Genomic DNA, 27,567 nt, shown 5'->3' with positions numbered 1-27,567 from the left:
CTATCCATTTGTCATTCAATAGCATATGAGTTAGTCTCCAGGTATTGGAGTAGCTTCTATTTTTTATTTTGCCATTGACTTCTAATTTCATTCCATTATGATCTGACAGAATGCAGGATAGTATCTCTATTTTTTTTTTTTTGTATTTTCTAAGAGTTGCTTTGTGGAATAACATATGATCTATTTTAAAGAAAGATTCATGTGCTGCTGAGAAGAGTGTATTCACTCGTTGATGGATGAAATATTCTATACATGGCTGTTAAGTCTAAATTATTGATTATATTATTTAGTTCTATAGTTTCTTTGTTCAGTTTTTGTTTGGAAGATCTATCTAATGGCTAGAGAGGTGTGTTAAAGTCACCCAGTATTTTTGTGTTGTGGTCTATGATTCATGAAATTGAGAAGGGTTTGTTTGATGTACGTAGATGATTCATTGCTTGGAGCATAAATATTTCTGATTGCTGTGTCTTGTTGATGTATGACTCCCTTAAGCAGTATAAAATGTCCTTCTTTATTCCTTGTAACTAACTTTGGCTTGAAGTCCACTTCATCTGATATGAGGATGGAAACCCCTTCTTGTTTACACAGTACATATGAGTTTTTTCCCATCCTTTCACCTTCAGTCTGTGGATATCTTTTCCTGTGACATGATTCTCTTGAAGGCAGTATATTGTTGGGTCTTATTTTTTTAATCCAATCTACCAGTCCATGTCTTTCTATTGATGAGTTTAGGGCATTAACATTTAGGGTTATTATTAAGATATGATTTGTATTCCCAGTCATTTTGATTTGTTTGTGTTTTTAACTTGACTTGATTTCTCCTTTGATGGCTTTTTCTTTAGTGTAGTTCCTCCCTTTGCTGATTTTCATTGTTGTTTTTCCTTTCCTCCTCATGGAATATTTTGCTGAGAATGTTCTATAGTGAGATTTTCTAGTTGTAAATTCTTTTAACTTTTGTTTATAATGGAAGGTTTTTATCTTGTCATCAAATCTGAAGCTTAATTTTTCTAGATATAAGATTCTTGATTGGCACCCATTTTCTTTCAGTGCTTGGTATATGTTGTTCCAGGACCTCCTACCTTTGAGGATCTGTGCTGAGAAATCTGCCGAGATCTGAATTGGTTTCCCCCTATATGTAATCTGATACTTTTCTCTTGCAACCTTTAAAATCCAATCATTTTGTATGCTAACATTTTCATTGTAATGTGCCTTGGTGTGAGTCTACTGTAATTTTGTACATTTGGGGTCCTGTAAGCCTCTTGTGTTTGATTTTTCATTTCATTCTTTAGGTTTGGGAAATTTTCTGATATTATTTCATTGAAAAGGTTGTGCATTCCTTTGGTTTGTATTTCTGTACCTTCCTCTATTCCAATAAATCTTAAATTTGGTCTTTTCATGTTATTCCATAATTCTTGGAAGTTCTGTTCATGGTTTCTTACCATTTTCACTGTGTGGTCAACTTTATTTTCAAGATTATATATTTTGTCTTCATTGCCTGAGGTTCTGTCTTCCAAATGATCTAGTCTGTTTGTGATGCTTTCTATTCAATTTTCAATTTGGTTATTATTTCTTTCATTTTAAGAATTTCTGTTCTGTTGTTGTTATTGTTTTCAGAATTTTTGTTTGTTTTTTTAACTGTTTATTGAAGTGATCTTTTATTATCAGTGTTTGTTCTCTTACATCATCTTTTACTTCACAGATCAATTTATTTATGTACATTCTGAACTCCTTCTCTGACATTTCTTCTTCTGTGTTGCCAATGGATTCTATAATTGTAGCATCTTGGTTTGTTTGGGGGCACTTTCTTCCTTTGTTTTTTCATGTTGTTCATGTGTCTTCCCCTCTAGCAGTGCAGATTCAAGGTATTACAGTTTCTACCCTATAGACTTATAGTATCTCTGCAGGTTTCCAATACTTTGCCTTTAAGGGGGAGATCAGTATTAACAGCACCCACTGCAAACAATATGCAGCCTTAAACTAAATAGCTCCTATTAAGACATTCACAGTTTTGTTGCAATAAACAGAAATGATGTGTTCAATTATTGTCTACAATATAAACAATAGGTTTGCCAATTTCTAATGGTAGACAAAGAGAGAACAAGGGTTGTGTAGGATGTGATGTTTATGGGTAGTGGGGAAGAAGATAGAAGTATTAGATCATAGGAACAGTGAAAGAGGAATCAATAGAATTTGGTTGTGTGCAGGAGAAAGGAGAGAAATAGAATCCAGGGAAACAGATAAATGAGAGAAAAATATAGAGAAAGAGTAAAAACATAAATAAATAAATAAGAAAAAAATTAAAAAGAAAAAATGGGAAATTTCCATCATTAAATCCTCAAGCTTAGCAGTTTTTTTGTCAGCCATGTTTAAACTACTAATGAGCATATTAAAGGCATTCTTCATATCTGTTAATAGTGTATTTTTAACCCTAGTGTTTCTTTTTTATTCTTTCTTAATATTTCTGCCTCTCTGCTTACATTATTCATCAGTGTTTGCATGCTATCTGCTTTCTCCAATAAAGCCCTTAGCATATTATTCATAGTCCTTAAAGTTTCTTGTCTGATAATTCCAACATTTATTCCATATCTGACTTGTTCTGATGCTTTTATAGTCTCTTTTCTTGGGGGATTGAACTCTGGGGCACTTAAAAACTGAGTCACATCCCCAGCCCTATTTTGTATTTTATTTAGAGACAGGGTCTCACTGAGTTGCTTAGAACCTCACTTTTGCTGAGGCTGGCTTTGAACTCGTAATTCTCCTGTCTCAGTCTCCCAAGCTGCTGGGATTACAGACATGTGCCACCACCTCCAGCTTTTCTGGTCTCTTAAAGCTGTATGTTTTGCATTTAGTATGCCTTGTAACTTTCTGTTCAAAGTCAAACATGATGTATTAAGAGAAACAATGATAAATGGACTGTTGGTAATGTAGCAGTAAGGTTGTGGGTGAATCCCAAATAAATTTTTCCTTCTCTAAGATTTCCTTGTCAGGTCTCTTGGTCACAGTGAAGCAAAGCTGACACAATCAGAAATTGGGACCCTGAGAAGTAGGGTCATTACTGTGACTAGCCTGACCAGGTGGTTTGGAAGCATTGGGAAATGGTTTGACAGAGGAATTTGGAAAAGTTGGAGACACTGACTGGAAAAGCTTTGGAATATTGTAAGCAGGACTTAATGGGAAATTCTTGTGAAAGTTCAGAAACCCACAATGCAAGTAGGACTGCAGACAGTAAAGACTAGGCTCATGAGATTTCAGAGCAGAAGAAGGATTCTCTAGGAAATTGGTCTGGAGGCCATTCATGTTTCAAAGAAGTTGTCTACATTTTTCCCATGTCCTGAGACTTTCTGTGAGGCCAAATTTAAAGATGATGGGCTAGTTAATCTGGCAGAGGAAATTTTAAAGCAGAACAGCATTCAGGTGGCTGTATGGATATCACTTGTGGGTTTTAGACAAGTTTACTATGGTAATCAGGAATAAGATGCAAAGCAGAAAAATTTTAAAAACTTACAGTTTGGCTAGGAAATTGAGAGTAAAACTGGGGCTAAGGAAAAATTGAATAATTGTTCTCTTTACTAATTGAATAATTGTTAAAGAGATTATAGTGACTGAAGAGATGCTAAGTACTTTGAACAGAGCCAAGAGGAAAGATGGCTTGAATACATCTCAGGAATTGACAAAGCCATTTCCATCTCGGGCTCTAAGGCATAAAAGTAAAAATTCCTTTGAGAAGAGACCAGCTTTTATGAGGGGGTGGTTCTAGGAAATTGTTTCACTGGGCACAGCTGCCCAGGCACTCAGGGGCTCTTTCATCCATGGATCAAGGGTGCTTGACTATTGCTCAAGATAACAGCAGATCTTGGCATTAACCACATGGTGCTGGTCTTTAGGAATTCAGGATGCTGCCATCCTGCAGGGGGTCCATGGAGGTCTCCACTGAGATTTGAAAGGAAGGCCTGGGAGGCCAAGCAAAGTTTAGCAGATTTGGAATCTCTGCACGCAGCCTCTGAAGGATGATGACGCATGAAGATGTAAGAAGGAAGCTAATGCTGCATGGAGACCACCAAGATCAATAAATGCCAGTAACATGGAATGTATGCTGAGGAAAGCTGCAGGAATTGAGCCAAGACAAGTCAAGAAAGATACATGCAGGTTTCAACCAGCCAGGCCATAAGGCTGAGCTACACAAGCCCTTTGGAGAGAATAACATGATGTCATGTGCCCCAGATGCTAAATGTGGAGTTATAGAACTTGTTTGCCCAGCTGGGTTTTGGTTTAGCTTTGGTCCCCTCCCTTCTTTCAGTGTCCCTATTTCTCCCTTGTGAAAGGGAAATGTTTACTGTGTGCCATTATATATGGGATATATGTAACTCTTACAGCTAAGAGTTTGCCTTTAGTCTCAGATGAGATTTTGGACTTGGACTTTGGGGCAATGCTGGAACTATTAGGACTATGGGGACCCATGAAAAGGGATTAATTGTATTTTGCATTGTGAAATGGGCATGAGCTTTTGGGGGCCAGGGATGAAATGTTATGGTTTAGGTATGAGCTGTCCCTCAAAAACTCATGTGTGATGGACATCATTACCCTAGGTACATGTATGACTGCACATATGGTGCAATGGTACATTGTGTACAATCAGAGAAATGAAAAGTTGTGCTGCAATTGTGTACAATGAATCAAAATGCATTCTGCTGTCATATATACCTAATTAAAAATAAATAAATAAAAATTTTAAAAAAAAACTCATGCCTGAGATAATGCAAGAATTTTCAGAGGTGAAATGATTAGATTTTGAGATGAGAAACTTAGTCAGTGGATTAAGCCACTGTTGTAAATTCACTGAGTGGTAACTATACACAGGCAGGGTGTGGTTGGAGGAAGTAGGTCATTTGGGGTATGCCTTTGGGGGTTATATTTTGTCTCTGGTAAGCAGAGCTCTTTCTGTTTGTCAGTTGTCAGGTCTTGATCTGTTTCCTCTGTTGCAGGCTTCCATCATGATGTTCTGCCTCACCTTTGGTCCAGAGCTATGATGTCAGTGACCAGAGCTGAAACTGTGAAACCATGAGCCAAAATAAACTTGTACCCCTCTAACCTGTTCTCATCAGGTCTTTTGGTCACAGCAAAGAAAAAAACTGACTAAAACACAGCACAAATAATCTAGGGATGTGATACCTTTCCTTCTCATTGCAAGGATCGTGGCCAATATTCCTATAACAGAGACAGGTTAACAAGAGAAAAGCAGGACAAATTTATTTTACATGCATGGCAGACTTCAGAAACAAAAATTCAAAGACATAGAACCTTTTTTTTTTTTTTGATACAAGGGATCAAACTCAGGGTGCTTAACAATTGAGCCACATCCCCAGGCCCTTTTTTAGTATTTGAGAGACGGTCTCACTAAATTGTTTAGGGCCTTGCTAAATGACTGAGGTTAGCTTTAAACTTTCAATCCTCCTGCCTCAGTCTCCTAAACCACTGGGATTACAGGCATGTGCCACAATATCCAACTAAAAAATCTACCTATTTTTATACATTTATTTAATGAAACATGGATTACTGTGTAAAAAATGTGATTGGACAGAAAGAATGTGGCCTAAAAAAACAATAGATCCAGTGGGGAAATGTAGCAAGGCCTGTCTGGATTCTTGACTGTTTGTGTGTGGCATTCCTTTCTCCTGGGTATAGGACAGGACCCTCTGGAATAAGAATCTTGTGGCCTACTATCAGATGAAGTAGGTCAGAGAATGTCTTTATGGCCAGCTCCTAAATAGAAAGGTAGGGGAAAGTTAGAGTAATTTTCTAGGCTTTATGGCTGGCTTTGGAGGAGAGGCCCTATTTTTTAAAATTTATGTATGACAGCAGAGTGCATTACAATTCTTATTACAAAAATACAGAGCACAATTTTTAATATCTCTGGTTGTATATATAGTATATTCACACCAATTTGTGTCCTTATACATGTACTTTTGATAATAATGATCATCACATTCAACCCCCTGCCCCCTCCCTTTACCTCCCACCCCTCTTCTCTATCTAGAATTCATCAATTCCTCCCATGCTTCCCCTCCCTACCCCACTATGAATCAATCTCTTTAGAGAAAACATTCGGCATTTGTTTTGGGGGGATTGGCTAACTTCATTTAGCATTATCCTCTCCAACTCCATCCATTTACCTGCAAATGCCATAATTTTATTCTCTTTTATTGCTGAGTAATATTCCATTGTGTATATATGCCACATTTTTTTTCTCCATTCCTCTACTGAAGAGCATCTAGGTTGGTTCCACAGTTTGTCTATTATGAATTGTGCTGCTATAAACATTGATGTGGCTGTGTCCCTGTAGTATGCTGTTTTTAAGTCCTTTGGGTATAGACCAAGAAGAGAGACAGCTGAGTCAAATGGTGGTTCCATTCCCAATTTTCCAAGAAATCTCCATACTGCTTTTCCATATTGGCTGCACCACTTTGCAGTCCCACCAGCAGTGAATGAATGTACCTTTTTCTCTACATCCTCGCCAATACTTATTGTTGTTTGTTATACATAATAGCTGCCATTCTGACTGGAGTGAGATAAAATCTTAGTGTGGTTTTGATTTGCATTCTTCTAATTGCTAGTGATGATGAACATTTTTCCATGTATTTGTTGATTGATTGTACATCATCTTCTGAAAAGTGTCTCTTCAGGTCCTTAGCGCATTTATTGATTGGTTATTTGTTTTTGATCAAAATTCCAATGACATTCCTCATAGAAATAGAAAAAACAATAATGAAATTCATCTGGAAAAATAAGAGACCCAGAATAGCTAAAGCAATCCTTAGCAGGAAGAGTGAAGCAGCTGGCATTACTATACCAGAACTTAAACTCTACTACAGAGCAACAGTAACAAAAACAGCATGGTATTGGTACCAAAACAGACTGGTAGACCAATGGTACAGAATAGAGGACACAGAGATGAACCCACAAAATTACAATTATCTTATATTAGACAAAGGTGCCAAAAACATGCATTGAAGAAAAGATAGCCTCTTCAACAGATGGTCCTGGGAAAACTGGAAATCCATATGCAGAAAAAAAATTAAATCTCTATCTCTCACCATGCACAAAACTCAACTCAAAATGGATCAAGGACTTAGGAATACAACCAGAGACCCTGTGTTTAATAGAAGAAAAAGTAGGCCCTAATCTCCATCATGTGAGATTAGGCCCCAACTTCCTTAATAAGACTCCTGTGGCACAAGAATTAAAATTAAGAATCAATAAATGGGATGAACTCAAACTAAAAATATCTTCTCAGCAAAAGAAACAATCTGTGAGGTGAACAATCTGAGAGCCTACATCTTGGGAGCAAATCTTTACCCCTCACACATCAGATAGAGCACTAATCACTACGGTGTATAAAGAACTCAAAAAGCTAAACACCAAAAAAACCAAAAACCAAATAATCCAATCAATAAATGTGCCGAGCTATTTTCTATGACCCATCTTGAGGAAGAGAAATTTTAGCATATGTGGCTGGTTTGGGGAAGACAAAAGGAAACAGGACATGGGGGGAGAGGGGACAGGAGAAGATCAGAGAGAGATTTTTGCTTTTTGAGGCATGTAGGGCCTTACTTTGGGGCATCATTTTCTGAGACTCAACACAATCAACCCCCAAGAGTTTTCATCAAAAGGAATAGGATTAGGCCTTTAATTCCCAACACACAAAATCGAATCCAGAATCAGAATGGTGCATATGGAAGACAGAACATTAGCATTAGAATCCCTCCAGATTTTGTTGGTAGGTGGTGGATGGAAAAAGATTGTAAGAAAATTATACAATCTCCAAGTGTTTTCTTTTTTAAGGACAGATGATTGATAGAGCTAGAGAGCATTTTTTAAAAAACAACAACCACTTACGGAACACTTATTACAGCCAGGCGTTGAGCTAATTGCTGAATCTATTCTTTTTTGTTTCTGCGATGTGATTCACATACCAGAAAACTGACCCTTTTAAAGTGGTTTTAGCCCGCTCACAAAGTTGTGCAACCAACCCCACTAATTCTAGAATATTTTTATCACGCCTGAAAGAAATGCCATACCCATTAGCAGTCACCAGATAAAAGTTATCTTAAAAATAATTCCCTGCAAAAACAATATGAAGACAATTTTAAGCTCTTAGCTGTGGTGTAAGAATTCCGTCCAGGAAGATGCTTTCTTCGGGTGGGGAGGTGGTTTGATAAGCCCACTCTGCAGAGGATGGGGAAAGCTGCTGAACAGGAGAGGAGAGCTTCTCTGCAGCCTCGTGGGAGGAGATGTGATCCAGACTGAGAGCAGCAGGTAGATGCAAGGGGCAGGGGAAAGGAGCAATGGAATTTTTGTTCTGTTCACTATGTATCCCAAACATCTGGAACAGTGCCAAGCACATAGCATGTGATCATTAAATATTTGTCAAATGATTTAGTTCTATATTTAGTGCATATTTTAAAATATTTTTATTAGTTATATATGGGAACAATGGCTTTATTTTATTTGCTTATTTTTTATGTGTTGCTGAGAATCGAACCCAGTGCCTCACACATGCTAGGCAAGAGCTCTACCACTGAGCCACAACCCCCAGCCCCAGGGTTCTATTTATATCTACAACTATTAAGACTTTTTAATCTCCTTGTCCATATCTTTTTTGATATTTTATTATCCAGATCTAGCAGTTTCCAAAAAGTTGAATTTTATTTTTATTTTCTATTTTAAAAATTGTTTTATTTTTAATTGATACATTGTAGTTATACATAAAAGTGGAATCCACTGTGACGGATGTGTTCATACTTGCACATGACATAGTTTGGTTAATTTCTTTCTGCTGTTCCTCTCCCTTCCTGTCTCTCCCTCTCTTTCTCCTCCAGTGCTCTCCCAAAAAGGGGATTTTTCTCTTTGGCGGGGCAGGGGGCAGATATAGGGGATTAAATTCAGGGGCACTTTGGTATCTCCCCAAAGCCACATCCCCAGCTCTTTTTTGTATTTTATTTAGAGATGGAGTCTCACTGAGTTGCTTAGCACCTCGCAGTTGCTGAGGCTGGCTTTGAACTCGCAATCCGCCTACCTCGGCCTCCCAAAGTGCTGGGATTCCAGGAGTGCACCACCGCAACCGGTTGGAAAAAAGGGGGTTTTTCAGTCTCCCATTCTAACCATGGCATCTGTCAGTTTCTCTGTGTGATTCTGCCCCTTTTTCCATCTTGATTCCAAGGCTGTGTTGTCAGGCTGTATCACTCAGGATTTCAAACTGCAAGCAACAGAAACTGACTTGGGCTCATTTAAGCAAAAAAAAAAAAAAAGAACCTTCCACAATTATTTGGAGGCCTGAAATTGTAGGCTCAGGCTACCCAACAAAGAATTGTACCCAGCACCAACCCACAGACCAGGTCAAGTGGGGAAGCTGTTGTTACTGCAGAGCTGTGGGGGTTGCACCCCCAAAGCCTTAGGCAACACTCAGCAAAGTTTACCAAGATCAGCAGAGCCAGATGCTGCCCTGGGAGCCTGGAGATGCCAACCAGCCTGAAAAGTTCTGGGTCTCTGCTTCTCTGTGTCACTGGCTCCCCAAACCAAGTGAGGCAAAGGTGTGTCACCTGGCAGAATCAAGGTCATGTGATTTGTCTTGGGGACAAGAGAGGCTAAAAATATGACAGTGAAGAATTTTGAGCTTCTACATTGCAAATGGTGAGTCCTTTAAATTAGGAAAGGGTTCAGGATGGTGGACAGGATAAATGTCCCCTACAAGTACCCACAAACTCATAATATTTTCTTGAGATATTTTATCCTAGACTTTGACATTTTTGCCATAAGAATTTAAATTCCTGAGCTGTTTTTTTTATGTGTGTGTGTGTGTGTGACTGACCAAGATTCGCATTGGCCAGGGAAAGGGTGTTAGAGTTGGTCTTCCCAGTAGTGGGCAGGAGCCCCCGTTCTGGAATCTCTCCCTGGCTCCATCTCGCTATGCCTGAAGCACAGCAGGGGGGGAGGGGGAGGAAGGGCTTCCCTTCACGTTGAAGTACTTTTTCTCTTTTTTCCTGGACGTCTCACATCTGGTTCCTAGGAGACCAGTGTAGTCCATTTGAAAGAGGACAGATGTTCTGGACAAAGAGTTTTCTCTTGTCCTTCTCTGCAAGGACCCTTAAAAGGGACAAGAATCTAGAGTTTACTTCCTGAGTTCCCTAAGAAGCAAAGTTTGGCCTGGGGGTTAAGGGGAACATTGTTCCTGAGGGAAATTAACAGAACAGAGGAAAAGGAGGCTTTGATTTGTCCTTGGAGCTACAATCTATTTACACCAAATATAATCTAGCTGCAAATACTTAAGAAATTATTCCTGGCATGGTGATGCACACCTGTAATCCCAGTGACTGAGGAGGCTGAGGCAGGAGGATCACAGTTCAAAGCCAGACTCAGCAAATTAGTGAGGCCCTAAGCAACTTAGCAAGACCTGTCTCAAAATAAAAAAAACAAAAAAGGTGGGGGGGGGGGGCGGCTAGGGATGTGGCTCAGTGGTTAAGTGCCCCTGAGTTCAATACCCAGTGCCAAAAAAAAAGAAATTATTATTTATTTCAAATATACACAAATTTAGAGAACACTACAATAAACATGTATCTCCAGGCTCATAGCTTAACAAATAAAACATCTGTTAAAAACTGCCTAATCCCATACTCCTTCCCTTCCTCCATTCCCAAAAGTTGCCACTATCCTAAAAATATTTCTTATTTCCAGGCATGTTTTAAGACTTGATATAAACAATAACATTAATTTGTTTTTTCATTTGACATTGTGTTTGGGTGTTGATAAATACAGTTCTGTTTCACTCATTGTTAACTGCTGTGTAGTACTCCTTTGTATGACTGGATCACAATTTATTTGTTCCCCTGTTGATGGATATTTAGGTGGTGTTATGGTTTAGATGTGGTGTCCCCCCAAAACACGTGTGAGACAATGCAGGAAGATTTGGAAAAGAAATAATTATGTTCTAGCCTTAAACTAATTAGTGAATTAATCCCTGATGGAATTAACTGCTTGGTAACTAGAGGCAGGTGGGTTGTGGCTGGAGGAAATCTTTTCACTGGGGGCACGGCCATGGGGTATATATTTGTATCTGGAGGGTGAACTCTCTCTCTTTGTCTTGCTCATCATGTGAGCTGTTTCCCTCCGCCACTTTCTTCTACCATGGTGTTCTGCCGCACCTTTAGCCCCAAGGAATGGAGCCAGCTGTCTATGGATTGAGACCTCTGAAACTGTGAGCCCTTAAATAACTTGTCCTCTATATACTTGTTCTGGTCAGATCCTTTAGTCACAGCTGTGAAAAAGCTGACTAAAACAGATGGTTTCCAATATTTTTTTCTAATTGTTCTTTTTTTATTGGTTTATTGGTTTTTATACCTGGGTTCCCAATATTTTGCTATTATAGACAACACTGTAAAAATACTCTTGCTGGTTTCTCTGTTTGTAGAAGAATTCCCAGGAAATTAATGACTTGGATCGAGGGCGTGAATGTTTTCAATTTTGCTAGAAATAACCAACTTGCTTCCCAAAATGGGTTGTACCAATTTATAGTAGTTTGTTTGATGTTGTTCTCAATATTTGTAATTGCCAGACTCATTTTTTTATGAAAATGAAATGCTATGTCACTGTAGGTTTAATTTGCATTTCTCTTCTTATGATGGGATCGATCATCTTTGCATATATTTAATGACATTCATAAGCTTCTCTTTTATTGATTGATTGACTGACTGATTACAGTACTGTGGGTTGAACTCAGAGCTTTACAGTGCTAGCAAGCACTGAGTTTCTCTTTTCTGAATTGCCTCTGCATATCGCTTGCATATCTACTCTGCATACCTACTGAGTGTTGTATGTCTCTTTATTGACTTTTAGAGATTCATTATCTATTTTAAATACTAGTATTTTATTGTTATAGACTCTGCAAAAAGCTTTCCCTAGTCTATAGTTTATTATTTCACTTTGTTGATAATGTCTTTTGGTGGACAAAGTTTTAAAAAAAAATGTAGTTGTAGATGGATAACATGCCTTTATTTTATTTGTTTATTTATATGTGGTGCTGAGGATCAAAACTAGTGCCTCACGCATGCTAGGCAAGTGCTCTACCACTGAGCCACAACCCCAGCCCCCCCCCCCCCCCGCATAAAGCTTTTAAAAATGCAATCAAATATGTAAGAAAAGTTAGAATAAACAAAAGCAGAGTACTGGGGTCTCTAATAGAAAGCCATGAATTGTTTAGCACATACTGTTCAGATTCCTCAAGTTGAGTGTTTATCGTCTTTGAGCTATTTTACACCTGTTCAGTGGCAGATACTGATAACAAGGCAAAATAATTCTTGTCTCTAGACCTGAAAATAAATTCTGTCTGCTGGTGGCTGAATTGATTCCCTCTGCTCACACCTCTTAATCTGCCCCACCAACATACACACAGAACCTGCCCACAGAAAGAGCCAGTTTTATATCCATTTGTAAATTCTCTTCAACATTCCTTTATTTCATGTTGTTCTCTGCTTTCTTCTTTGAACAATGGTAACATCTGCCTGATTTTCTTCTGCTACGGTGAATGTGTTTCCTCCTCAACTCAGGTGTTACCAGTGTGACCCTATTAAAATTTGGGGCCTTTAATAGATGATTAGGCCACAAGGGCTCTTCCTTTATGAATGGGGTGAGGTGCCCTTCTAAAAGGGCTTGACAGAGGGAGCTTTTCCCTTTTCCCCTTCAGCCTTCTCTGCCTTGTGTGGATACAGTTAGTGTTCAGGGTGCCATCTTGGAAGCAGGTTTTAGACCCTCAGCAGAGAAGCAAACTGCCCATGCCTTGATTTTTGGACTTCCCTGCTTCCTGAAAAGTAAAAATATGAATTTTTATTCTTTAAAAATTACCCAGTCTGGGTGTTTTGTTATAGCAACACAAATGGATAAAACACCCCTTCAAGATGAGGTAAATAAAAATTTTAGCACACGTTAATTTTATGTTATGAGCATCTCTTTTTTTTGAAAATTTTCCTTTAACAAATGTATTGATTTTTTCCATTACTGTTGTGTGTTTTTGAGTCTTAAGAAATTATTTCCTGGGGCTGGGATTGTGGCTCAGCAGTAGAGCGCTCACCTAGCACAGGGGGGACCCGGATTCGATCCTCAGCACCACATAAAAAAAATAATAAAGGCATTGTGTTGTGTCCATCTATACCTTAAAAAATTTTAAAAAAGAAATTATTTCCTCCCCCAAGCATATAAAGATATTCTCCTATAAACCAGATGTGGGTGGCATATGCCTATAATTCTAGCTACTTGGGAGGCCAAGGCAGGAGGATTAACAAGTTCCAAACCAGTCTCAGCAACTTAGTGAGACTCTGTGTCAAAATAAAATAAAAAGGGGGCTGGGGATGTAGCTCAGTGGGAAAACATTTGCTTAGCATGTATGAGACCCTAGGTTCAATTCCCAGACACACACACACACACACAAAATCTCGTGCATATTCTTCAGAGGTCTTTTAAAGTCTTTAATTATTTAAGCTACCTGGAATCCAGTTTTTTTTTAAAGAGAGAGAGAGAGAGAATATTTTAATATTCATTTTTTAGTTTTTCGGCGGACACAACATCTTTGTTTGTAGGTGGTGCTGAGGATCGAACCCGGGCCGCACGCATGCCAGGCAAGCGCGCTACCGCTTGAGCCACATCCCCAGCCCCTGGAATCCAGTTTTGTTTGTGGTATGACAAGAGGATGAGATTTATCATTTTTTTCCCATGAAGAGCCAGTTTCTCAGCATTGTTTACTAAACCTTTTCCCTGCTGATGGTAATTCTACCTCTGTTATGAATCAAGATTCCTGTGTGCATATGTCTGTTCTAGTGGTCTACTTTTCCATTCTTGCACCAACATCACATTGCCAAATCCCTGTAGCTTCATAAAAAATCCTAATATCTGGACAGGCCTCCTGCCATGTACTTTGTATTTAAAATTATCATGGCTAGCTGAGCACAGTGGTGCGCTCCTGTAATCCCAGTGGCTCAGGAGGCTGAGGGAGGAGGATCACGAGTTCAAAGTCAGTCTCAGCAACTCAGCAAGGCACTGAGCAAGTCAGTGAGACCCTGTCTCTAATAAAATATAAAAAAAGGGCGGAGGATGTGGCCCAATGGTTAACACCCATGGGTTCAATCCCCAGTACCCCTCCCTCCCAAAATTTCCATGGCTATTATTTGTTATTTACTTTTCTTTATAATTTTTAGAATCAGTTTATGATTCTTCAAAATATCCATTGGGATGTTTTACCTAAATCCTATTGGATTCAAAGATGATTTTAGGGAGAATTATCTTCTTTAAAAATTTTTTTTGTTGTTGTTGTTTTTGGATCCTGTAGATTGAACCCAGAGCCTTGGGTATGCTAAGCAAGTACTCTACCACAGAGCTGTCCCACCAGCCCAACTTCTTTAAGATTTTGAATCTTCCCTTCCATAAACATGGTAGATGCCTCCATTTCTTTAGATTTCTTAAAATATTTTTTATATAGAGCTCATTACACACTATTAGTTTAGTTCCTTCATAGTTCCTGGATTTGCTATTGTAAATGGTATTTTTCAGATGTGTACTGCTGATATAGAGTAATATGATTGATTTTTGATCTATTGATATTATGTGCACCAGCCCATATATAATAGTCTTAAAATTAGAACTTTGATGTGTGATCCCTCAGCCAACTCTTAGATCTTCTTGGATTCAAGGGACTCACTTCTCTTTTTAAACCTACCTGTAGAAGATTTTCTAATACAATACTTTGTTGAGTATCAGGCATTTTGTTGACAATCAATGAGTATCTGTTAAATAAATAATGGCCAGACAAAGACATCTTGATTTGAAGGATTGTGCATTTCTCTATGATATGCAAATTTCATGTTCAATGATGTGTTCATTCCCCATTTCCAGTTTTATATGGATAAAATCTAGTTAAAATTAACACTTAGAACAGCCCTAAGAGAAGAGAGGGAGGAACAAAATATCACAAATTGTTATCTAGGGGGAGGAGAGGAAAAGGACATTGTTGCTAGGCAACCAACTTCATTCTTAACAGTTCCTGACCCCAGTTCTAGAAGGATTTCCTTTCCCTCCCTCCCTGCTATCTTTATCTGATAAGTCAAGAAAAATTTCACTCAGGATAGTGGGAGGTAGGTATGTGGAGTGAAAGGTTTACTGACCAAATCTCATGTCAAGAGCAAAGCTGCATTCTGTTTATGAAACACAGATTATCTTTCCCTATAGAGAGGATGTGCTGGTGTTAAGTCCAGGTGGTGGATGATGCTTGTTCTGAAGTCATAGGGTCAGGTTGTTGAGATCTGAAAGGAAACAAAATACAGTAGCCATGTTTTGAAAACAAAGTGTCCCTTCCTGAAGAAGTCCCTACAGGTTTTTGAAGTAGTTGGGTACTTCAGGATAGAAATGGTGGGTTCTACTTTGGTATTTGAAATGATTGAAGGACAGCCAGATACCAACCTGAGAACTATGGGGCTGGAGGCAGCTGGAGACCTAATTGAATGAGTTGTCAGCTTGTGAACAGGGTTGGGGCAGTTGCACCAGGGTCGTGGTTGCATCATTTGCAAAGTGTTTGTAGTGTGAGAACAGTAGGAGCCAGGGCCTTCTAACTACTGTCCCTTAGGATTACCTGGGAAGCTAGGTGTGGTGACTCATGCATATAATCCCAGCCACTGGAGAGGCCAAGCAGGAGGATCTCAGTGCAAAGCCAGCCTCAGCAATTTAGAGAAGCCTAAGCAACTCAGTGAGACCCTGTCTCTAAAAAATACAAAAAACGGCTGGGGATGTGGCTCAGTGGTTAAGCACCCCTGGGTTCAATCCCAGGTACTAAAAAGAAGAATTTCTTGGAAAGATGATGATGATGATGATGATGATGATTTTGCATTTCAATGTTTATGCTGAATCCCAGACCCATCAAAGTTGGACACTGGAGACAGACGAAGCATTTTTCAGTTTAAAAACTGCCCAGGTGATTGCGCTGTTAGCCACATTGAAGAACTCACTCCACAACCCTGATTTCCAAAATTAAACATGTATCCAAATCATGTGGAAGACCGTCTTCAGTAAAGATTTCTGGACTTAAGAGTTTGCATTTCTAACAACTTCTCAGGCTGCCCTGACATTGCCAATAGAGGAACTATATAGAGAACTTCTGGTCTAGGACAGTGTTTCTCAAATGTTTATGTGCCTGCAGATTGTCTGTGAGGTCTCATTAAATGCAGATTCTGATGCAGAAGGTCTTGGTAGCACTTGGGATTCCACACTTGTAATGAACCCTCTGGTGATCCTTAGGCTGCTGGTCCAAAGATTCTACTTTACACATTCTTGCTTACAAATTTGAGCACTATGGAACTGGAGGTAGATAAACTATTTGAAGTGGAAACTTCATGAGTTGTCATCCTGTGAGCAGTGTTTGAGGCCTGGGCAGCAGAGGAGTCGCTGCAGAGGGTTTGTAGGAGGAGAAGAAGAGGCTGAGGGCTGATTCTTGGGAACTGCATCTCAAAGGTCTTAAGAGATTACCAGAGGAAGGTAATCCTGCCCAGGATGCTCACAAGGAGAGGCAGAAGGTGCATGGAGGGATGGGGGGCAGGGGAATGGGGACAGGAAGCTTGCAGTGCTTTGAGGAGGAAATAGGAAATTGCCAAGAGCCAAAGAGAGGTCCAGGAACAGCATGCAGGGCTTGGCACTGGCTGGCCACAGGCCACCATGGTGAGCTGGGAAGTTCTCTTCTGTGCTTATGTCCAGTGTCTCTGGAGTGACGAGGCCTTGGTCAGGCTAGTTTGGTCAAGTCGTTTAGCTTCTGTGAGTCTTTGTTTACACAACTATAAATGGAGGACAACAACGACTTCCTTAAAGACGATTCTGCACTAGAGGAAGAGAAAAAAATTTTCCCTCTACCCATTTCAGATTTATGGGCTGGGACCTCTATGAACTAAACTGACAAAAGATGGATTAACAAGAGAAAAAACCCTTATTAGCATATACATCCTGCCTACACAGGGGAGCAGCCAAAGAGAAGTAACTAGAAGGATAGCTAGAACTTGAGTTTATATTGCATCTTGGCAACAGAGTAATTCTTTTTTTTTAAAGAGGAGTGACAAGAAAAAGGAAAAGGACTCTGGGCTTTCAGGAGCCCCTAAATTGTGGAGAAATAAATATATGGGGGAAACTAATGGCAATGAGGGCTAGTTTTCGCAAAGTTTGTTATCCCATTCCTCTGGTACTATGTCTAGGATGTTGATCATCTAGGTTGTCTCTGGAGGTAAGTGATCCTGCTCTTCCTGGTAGAAAGGGGACCAGAGAGTTTTTCTTGTACCTACTTCTTTTTAGTTGCCTTCAAATGAAGATAATCCATATGCCAAAGTGGCAAATTTGGGGGTGGCATATTCTCCTACCCTTCACAGTGATGACTGAAATGATGCTCAGCCTCTTGATGATGGTTTGTTTTTGTTTTAGGGATATTGGAGATCAAACCCAGAGCCTCCTGCATTGGAGGCAAGCCCTCTAGCCCTGTGCTACACCCTTGCTGATGCCTTTGGATAAGCCCTTAGTTCCTTTCATCTTGGTCCTCGGGATCTTGCCTGATGATTTTCTGCCCCACGTATCATCTGAACCACTCTCTACTAATTCCTTTGTCTAAGCTTTCTGTAATGACCTTCGGATGTAAATGGGCAGGAAGGAGGGTGCTTCACTGTGTCTCCCATCCTGTATTCCCTGACCCTGTCTGCAGGAGCACAAACCTACCCCACCCGAAACCTCGATCATCCCTTCTGAGCCCGGCTCCTGTGGTCTGGAAGTTAAGGGAACAAATTCAATAAATGTGTCTCAGAGTAATTCCATGGAGTAATTCTGAAGTGGAGACGTTCAAGTGACCCTTCAGATTTCTCCAGGAAAGAATGCATGGTTGCTAGGAAACCAGTAATAGGTGTTAACCACACCTAGCATGAAAATGTTCCCAACCTAAAGCACTGTAATTATATTCAGAAGATTTTTAGCTGCTCTTCCATTATCTTTTTAAAAAGTCAATTTGACAAATATTTATGGAACTTGTACATTAAAGGAACTTGCAAGCCACAGATCTGACTGTCATTCAACTTAAAAGCCTCCAAACCCCCTCCAACCCATATAAACACAAGATACCAACAAAGCTGCCTAAGGTGACCTCCAAAGCCAGCCTTGCTTTATACTTCCTCTGGCCTCACCTGGCCATTGATCTGTCCCTGCACTGTACCCTCTTGGGTCTTCCTGAAATCCCACCCTGGTCCGGTCAGCACAATGTCCTGCCATTCTTCGAAGCCCGGTTTAAAAAATCCTATTTACTTTAGGCAGAATGCTTTACTCATTTCTGCTCATTGAAGATTTGAGGTGGGCATCCATTCATTTAAGAAACACGTTGTTGGGCTGGGGATGTGGCTCAAGCGGTAGCGCGCTTGCCTGGCATGCGTGCGGCCTGGGTTCGATCCTCAGCACCACATACAAAAAACAAAGATGTTGTGTCTGCCAAAAACTAAAAAATAAATATTAAAATTCTTTAAAAAAAAAAAAAAAGAAACACGTTGTGTCCTCCATGGACCGAGCCCATCATGTTTCCCTTCTTTTTTTTAATGGACACAACAGGTACCAGTTCTCTGCCTGCCTCTATCCTTTAGATTTTCCCATTGGTGACAGAACTATAGCAGCTGGTAATTATTTTATTTCACAAATTATGGTCCTGACTTAATAAGTACAGTTGAAAATTTTACCATTGAAAATGCAGCTAGTAATTATTCTAGAGTTGGGGTTTTTCCCATTTTGTATGCCTTGTATAGAGTTGTTATGTGTATATATGCTTAGCACAGGAATGGGAGATGCCCTACTATAATCAGACTTTGTTCAAGTTTTATTAAATTAAGACATTCCCCCAACGGCTTCTTCTCACAGGAACAAGCATTGTTTGAAGCTCTGTGGTATCAAAAAGCTCATTCCTAAGGAAATAAATGGCTTTTCTGATAACATAAACAAACCACCAATTAACTGCCATCAAACCTGGATTATTATGATAACCAGCTTCTGTTTTTCTTTTGACACACGATTACAAACTCACTGTAAATCTTTGTGCATAGACAGGGGCTGGTTTCTGCAGCTTGTACACGTCCCTGCTGCCATGGAGACAGATGTCTATGATGGTGCCTCCGATTGGGGGATGTCTTCCCTTCCTTCACAAACGTTCCCTGAGCTGGAGTGATTTCACAGCCTGATCCTAAGTTATAATCAGTTATATTGACAGGGTCCCATCAGAAAAGCAGAAACCAATTTAGATGTTTTGGAGGGAAATTAATACAGAGGTTCATTGTTAGGGATTTAAAAAGTGAAGATAAATAGGTACACAACAGTGAGAAGCTATAAAGGCTCAAAGATCACAGGGAAAAGAGGGTGTTAACAGAGCCCAGATTCTGCATCTCCTGACAGTCCTGGATCTACTAACTGAGACACAACTCAAAGTACAGAGAAGAGATGGAAAGTACTGTTTTTTCTGCCTCTAGGAGTCATCCTGTAAGCATGGTTGCCCTGACTTGTGGGGTCTTTGCTAGGCTGCTAAATCTGCTAAATCTGCTAAATTCTGCCTCTAGGAGTCATCCTGTTGCCCTGACTTGTGGGGTCTTTGCTAGGCTGCTAAATCCTGTATTCAACGCTCCCATATTGATAAATTCTCCATTGCTGGACGTTACGCTCCAACGTCATCCATCCAGCACCCTCAGAGTCCAATCCCTACCAACTTTCCCAGCTCCTCCTGAAACATACTGGCTAAATCCTGCAGTTCTTTCAGCAAATAGTCCCTTAGCAAGCTTTGCACTTCCTCTTCTGGATTATATGGAGACCTGACCCTAGTTATTGGTGATGAAAAGAGGGGTTATATCTGGGGATGGGGTCCTCCCCTTTACCCCCTCCAATCATGCAAAGAATTTGAGGAGTGCTGTTTCCTAAGATAGCAGATGAGAGCAGGGGAGGGGCCAGGAATTGGTCTGACAGAAAACAGAGCTAGCTCCAAGGAACATGATCTACGCCTTTGAACCCTGGAGGTGAAGCTCTGGCTCCCCAGCACACACCTCCTCATAAACCTGTCTCCAGAAAGCCAGGGCCAGAGGGGTTCTGTGATCAGTGCTCTCTCCTCTCCATGAAGGCTGGCCAACTTTGGGGGAAAGATAAATCCAAGTTTTGTTTTTCTAATTAAGTTTTAAAATAATTTCCAAGATAGAAATGAATAGCCCTGTGTGGCGATCAGGTTCCATACTCAGATTTCAAGTGGTTTTCCAGAGTTTATCTCCAATTAATAAGTGTCTTTGTTTTTAACATTTAAAATTAAAATATCTGTTCATAAAGATGCATCTCAGTCCTATTTTTTGCCACTTTTATTCCATAAGGGGTTTTCTTGGTTTGGCAGAACTTTCAGCTTAGCAAATATAAATGCTCTTGTTTAAACTGGAAGAAAACTCTTAGTGAACTACAGGATTCTTTTGCATGGCTGAGTCTCACTTGTCTAAAAGTCATTTGCCCAAAACATTTAACAGGTATTCCTGAAAAAAATCTGTTGATGGTGGGAAGATCTGAACAATTTAGTGCAATAAGAATACACAAAGAAACACTGAGGATCAGGCAGAATAACATAGAAAATTCATATTTCTATTCACAATGAAACAGGACTATAAAAATCACATTTTTTACTTTTGGAAACTATAGTCTTGAGAAACGTTTTTCAGTGCTGGTGATTGAACCCAGAGCCTTGCATGTGCTAAGTAAGTGCTTTATCACTAACCTATACTCCTGACTCCAAAGTGTTATCTACATTGAAGCCACAATATTCAACTTCTGCACTATTTTGCAGCCATTTTTTTTATTAAAAAAAATACATGCTCATAAATGTTTGGAAAATGAGGAAGAATATATATTTTTAAAACTTGGACTGAGGGTGTAGCTCCATGGAAGAGCACTTGTATGAAGAAGGCCCTGAGTTTGATCCCCAGCACAGCAAACAAACAAACAAACATAAAACCCCCAAATCTTGTAGCAAAACATTTAGTAACAACCTCTGTTTATATTTCTTTCTTTTTTAAAATTTCTTACATACATGGCAATATGGAAGGCATTACATTCATAATTATCCATTCACAGAACAATTTTTCGTAACTCTATATATAAAGTATGTTCACACCAAATTATGCCATTATTCATGAGCTCTCTTATTTTTTTGCATACAATTCTTAATACACCTTTATACCACCATTTATCGTATCTCTGTTTGTATATAAGGTATGTTGACGACAAATTCACATCTTGATACATGTATTTTGTATAATGATCATGCATATCTTTTCTTTGTGTGTGTGTGTGTGCTACCTTCCAAGTGATCAGGCTTCTATCCTGATTTTTATCACTTGCCATTTTATTTTGAAGATTTCTCCATACTAAAATTTTATCCAATTAAGAAAAATCCACTTAATTGGCTCAAAATATTGCATTGTATGAAAGTACTTATAATTTGTTAAATTATTTCCCTTTCGTTAGACATTTAGGAGCCACATTTATGCCTTGACAAGACAATCTGAAAAGATTTTTTTTTTTTGTCTTTAAAAAGGAAGTCACATTATCCTGAAAGAAGTTGGCATTTCCTCTTCTCAGCCTCTGGTTCTCCTCTTTGCTGTCTTTGGTTTTATATTAACTTCATTTGAAGCTTCTTCTTTTGTTATATTGAAGAATAGGAGTGAGAAAAGAAGCTTCCACCTAAGGAACTTTGACCAAAGAAATGGCAATGAATGATTATTAAAATGATGATTTTAAAGAAGATAAGCTTTGTTCTTATTTACAAATTGTAGGTCACTGCTGTTATGAATTTTTTTTTTTTTTGGTAATGGAGATTATACCCAGGGGTGCTCTCCCACTAAACTACACCCCCAGACCTTTTTATTTTTTATTTTGAGACAGGATCTCATAAGTTGCGGCAGCTGACCTCAAACTTGCAAACCTCCTACTTCAGCCTCCCGAGTCACTGAGATTAGTGCACCACTGTGCTCTACTTATATTATTAAAAAATTACGGGCTAGGGATATAGCTCAGTTGGTAGAGTGCTTGCCTCACATGCACAAGGCCCTGGGTTCAGTCCCCAGCACCATAAATAAATAAATAAATAAATAAATATTAGCCAGGCACTGCGGTTCGAGCCTGTAATCCCAGCAACTCAGGAGGCTGAAGCAGGAGGTTTGCAAGTTTGAGGCCAGCTGCAGCAACTTCATGAGACTCTCAGCAACTTAGCAAGACCCTATCTCAAAATAAAAATGGAAAAAGACTGGGCAGGTAGCTCAGTGGTAGAATGCCCCTGGGTTCAATCTCTAGTACCACCCCCAACAGAAAAAGAAAAAAGAAACAATATATAGTTTTAGATACCATGGTGTGAATCAGGATTCTCCAGGGAGATGGTACCAGTAGGATATACGGAGCGAGATAGATAAGGGGGAAGCTGGTTAGGGGCTTGGCTCACTCCATTCTGGAGGCTGACAAGTCCCCATACAGGTATCTCATGTGCACACCGGAGACCCTGAGATGCCAAAACTGAAAACCTGCAGAATCAGGAAAGTCAATGGCCAAAGCCCTGAGAACAGGGACCAGTGGTGTATAGGTGCTGGAGTTCAAAGGCCAGAAAGCCTGACGTTCTGATGTTCACGGTCAGGAAGAGAAGGATGTCCCAGCTCCAGGAGAGAGACCTTGCTCTTCCTTTGCCTTTTTGTTCTCTTCAGGTCCCCACCTCACCTTGAGGGCCCATCTTCCCCATTCAGTCCACCAACTCAGTCTCCTGTGGAAACACCCTCACAGACTCCCCTAAAAATAATGCTTTCCCAGTTCTCTAGGTATGCTTAATCCAGTGAAATTGACACCTAAAATTAACCATCAGATTTATTTTTATTTTTACTGCTTGTTAATGGGGATTGAACCCAGCAGCACTTTACACTGAATACACCCCTAGACCTTTTTATTTTCGTTTTATTTTGAAACAAGATCTTGCTAAGTTGCTTAGGACCTCACTAAATTGCTGAGGCTGGCCTTGAACTTGTGATCCTCCTGCCTCATCCTCCTGAGTTGCTGCGATTACAGGTATATAATCCCAGTGACTATCAGATTTAGAAATCCCTGTTATGTGAGGGATGAATTAGGAATGCCAGAGAATACTGTGGTAGGTGTGTGTGTGTCTTGATTTACAGTGCTCATTCAGTTTTCCTCTTCCTTTTGTATTTTTCTAGAAGACATTAATGATTTGCAGTAGGATTGGCTCAGAGTTATCTTCATAGCACTAAAAGCTGTCTCATTAAACACATGTAATGTTTTGGCTCTTTTTATACTGTAACATATGTGAAAATAATCAACAAAACCTAAGATCACTCTGAGGATTAACTGAGATGATACATAAAGAATTTAGCTCGAGGGCTGGGGATGTAGCTCAATTGGTAGAGTGCTTGCCTTGCATGCACATAGGCCCTGGGTTCAATTCCCAGCACCACAAAAAAAAAAAAAAAGAATTCCGCATTATCTTCACTTGAATAGGACCCTATAGCTCACAGAGAACTTTCACATACACTAGGATTTGTGGCTGCCACAACTCTGAGAGTTTGGCAATGATAAGGATCCTTTTTGTCTCCGTGAGCATGCATACCACAACTGAACTAGTGATCTATACTGGTCACGGATGGCCATTTAAATGGTCATGCTGGTCAGGGAAAACCATGATTGTGGTGAAAGCAGATGGAATGAAAGGACAGGGCCTAACAAATCGAAGTTTCCATCCTGACAGAGACAGAGGTTCCAGACTCCTCTGCTAATGAACTGTTTGCTTTGAGGCAATTTGCTTCAGTCACTGTCCGTGTTTGGCCAGCGTCAGTAACACTGGGAATTCTAATGCACCTTACCATCTAGGGTTAATGTGAGAAAGGCAAAGGAAGATAGTCAAAATTGTATCTCTCTTTAGGAGGAAAAACTTCAGGAGAGGAAAGTATTCTGATAAGACTTTTCTAAACAACAGATTAACTTACTGATAAAATAGAAGGATCTAAGCATTCCTTTAGAGGACTTGCTAGGAGCATTTAAATCCCTTCCCTATAGTGGAGTTAGGCTCCTCCTAACACAGATTAATACTCTTCTAACACACCCATCTAGCCGGGTGTGATAGGGCACACCTGTAATCCTAGTAACTCAGGAGGCTGAGGAAGGAGGATCACAAGTTGAAGGTCAGTCTTGGCAACTTAGTGAGGCCTTTTCTCCAAAAAGAAAACAAAACAACAACAACAACAAAAAAGTAAGTTTTTAAAAAAAGGACTGGGGAAGTAGCTCACTGGCAAATCGCCCCTGGGTTCAATCCCCAGTACTGCAAAAACAAACAAACAAACAAACAAAAAAGAGCCACAAACACCCATCTAGAAAGGAGTTGGAGGGGAGTTGCATTTGGGAACAAATTTTAAAAAGGAAGGTTATAATTCAGTGCAAGAACTGACTCAAAATTGTATTCTGGGGTCATGATTCCCAGTACAAACTGAAGAGCTCGGAGATCTCAAAGTCAAGCTTAGCGTTTATGTGGCTCATCAATTCATTTTCAAAGAGCTCCCCCAAAGTCAGCAGTGTTAATCAAATCTAACCAGCAGGCAATCAAATAGCCAGCAGAGACATCCCCAAAGGAGGAAGCAGGAGGAAAGTAGGCCCTATCACTTGATTATCCTAATCATTTAAGAATCAGTCGTGACAGAACCTATTGTTCTCATCTTCTGTAGCAGGTTAGCACTCCACCATTAACTGACTTAACGTGCGTCCCTCATTTTCAAAATGTTTCTGTGGACAAAACTGAAAAGCAGGCTCCTTGGGTTTGGTTGCATTAGGAACTGGGCTGGGAATGGTCTGTCCCTCAGTACATTAGCAGATTTACCTACCTTTCCACATCAGTAGGACAGGCAAGGAGCTAAACAGGAAGAAGGGTGGTTAAATCATGGACTCAGTTCCCAGCTTGGCAGAGGGCTTTTCAGGGGACACCGGGAGAGAGAGATACAAAAATGGTGTTTGGGTGGTGTTGAACTCCAATTCTCTCCACCTGGGAGAAGATGTGGAAGCCAATCACCTAATGCAGGTCACCAAACCAGCACAGGCAAATGGGAGTAGAAACATTATATGTGCAATCCAAACGCTCTGCCAAAAGTCTCCTTCTGCTGAAAACAGAGCATCTGATAAACTCTCGGCTTATCTTGGCATTTTTGTCCCAGAAGATAGAAGCAAGGAAAGCAGCTGCAAAACTGGATTTAAGTTTGGCAAACCATGGGCTGGGTTTGTGGCTCAGTGGTAGAGCGCTCGCCTAGCATGCATGAGGCACTGGGTTACGATCCTCAGCACCACATAAAAATAAATCAATCAAATAAAGATATTGTGCCCATCTACTACTAGAAAACAAATATTTTTAAAAAACAGTTTGGCAAACCAAGAGGAATGTGGGTGGTGTGGATGGGGGTCCCATTGTTTTGCCTTAATACTTGTTGGCTTAAAAAAGACAAGAGGGCTGGGGACAGGCTGGGCTCTGTGGTAGAGGGTCTAGCGTGCATGAGACCCTGGGTTTAATCCCCAGGAACACACACACACACACACACACACACACACATACACACACATACACACACACAGATATCAGAAAGTTTATCCCAAAGATAATGATTTTCTTAAATTATCTAGTGGTATAGGGAGAACAGAATTATGTATGAGTCGATGATTATTGAAATTAGGTGTTAGATCCATGGGGGTTCATTATAGTACTCTATTTGTACAGAGGTGTGACATTTCTCATGATAACAAAACAAAATAAAATAGCTTATGACTTATTCCAAGGCCAAAAAAAAACTCTCTAAAAGGAAGAATAGCTTAAAGATACGACCAACTTTCTAATCCACCAGTCAAAGTTCGAACAGTGTCCTTCAGTGAAAAAGTGTATGTGTTTCGGGATACGGGGTGGGGAAGCAGCATCTAAAACAGGTGACTTGACTGGGTGTGGAAATTCATGGGAACATTTTTTCTCATTCTGTTTACTGATGGTGATACCAGCTTTCAGTGGGAGGGGAGCCAGGGACACCAAAAGTCCTTCAAGGACATAGAATTGCTCCATCAAAGCCAGGAATGTCCCCAAATGAACAGCTCTAATGTGAAGAAACCAAAGTGCCAAAGTAGCCACTGGGGGAGTATTTCTATTGAGCTGTGGTCTGTGCATGGGAAGACAGCACAGTGAAGAGAGAAGGTACAGACCACAGGGAATAGCAATAAGTGGGTCATGAAAGCCCCAAACTAAAGACTAGAGGCTTGTCAAGGCTCAAGAATAAACACAATATGGAAAAGCCATAAGAACAGAATACTAGCAAATTTGAGAAAGAGGAGAAAATTTTCTACAATCCAGAAAAGCTTGTACAAACATGGATTTAAAAAAAAAATAGAATTGGAGAGAAAAATGGGATGAGGATATATAGTCAGAAAACACTACCAGGAATTTATGTCCATATCCCCAGAAAGGCTGTGCGGACCACTTGACGGTAGAAGTCTCAACCCTTGCCTCAGACTCAGTGAACAATCTTGTCTCCACTCAGGAACATTTATGTTTAATCCTTTTAAAATTGGCATTATTTTGGAGCCACTACCAAAAAATGTTTTTATTTTGTATTTGATTTCAAAATTCTGAAAGGTATTCATACTTAAAACTTGTTTTCCTAGAGATATATATATCATTATGTGTATTTATATATAATATATATTATATGTGTTTTTATATATTATACATATATAATATATAATAATAATACATATAAATATATATTATATATAAATACATATAAATATATATTATATATATAAGTACATATAAAATTTTGAAAGGTATTCATACTTAAAATTTGTTTTCTTGGAGATATATACATGTGTATTATATATATAATTATGTGTATTTATATATATAATATATTATATATTTATATGCATAATATATATAATATACATAAATACATATATATTATATATAATATACACATAATAAGCACATGGGAAAATGTAATAAACCAAAGGCCAGACACTCCATCATGGGTAAGCAAGTCTGACATTTGGAAATAAGGCTCCTGTCTGGCCTCTTGCTATTGATCAGGTCCACTAGACCCTCTTCCACTGAGCCCAGCCTGTCCCCAGCCCTCTTGTCTTTTTTAAGCCAATAAGTATTAAGATGAAACAATCAGACCCCCATCCACACCACCATATTCCTCCTGGTTTGCCAATTTTTTTTAATATTTCTTTTTTAGTTGTAGATGGGCACAATACCTCTATTTGATTTATTTATTTGTTTTTATTAAAAACCTCAAGGAACTCATGGTCTGATTTGGAGAAACCAGACACGCTAAAATAATCATTGCAAAGATGTCAAAAGACACCATAAGATTAAGTCCTAAATGAGTTGCACAGGTGGTAAATAGCATAAGTCAAAGCCAAGGAGAATAGCTGTGTCCT

General features: G+C 39.5%; 1 long non-coding RNA gene across 2 annotated transcripts in view; it reads right to left on the bottom strand.

Moving 5' to 3' along the window:
* Positions 1–20,421: 20,421 nt before the first annotated feature.
* LOC139702234 (uncharacterized) overlaps positions 20,422–27,567 on the bottom strand; it is a 38,696-nt gene continuing 31,550 nt past the window's right edge. For both annotated transcript variants that reach the window (XR_011704824.1, XR_011704823.1), the window contains one exon: positions 20,422–21,800. This is a non-coding gene — a long non-coding RNA (uncharacterized lncRNA). The remainder of the gene's footprint in view (positions 21,801–27,567) is intronic.

This window comes from Marmota flaviventris, chromosome 16, assembly GCF_047511675.1.
Source record: "Marmota flaviventris isolate mMarFla1 chromosome 16, mMarFla1.hap1, whole genome shotgun sequence".
Taxonomy (NCBI): domain Eukaryota; kingdom Metazoa; phylum Chordata; class Mammalia; order Rodentia; family Sciuridae; genus Marmota; species Marmota flaviventris.
This window is presented reverse-complemented; position numbering and strand designations above follow the sequence as displayed.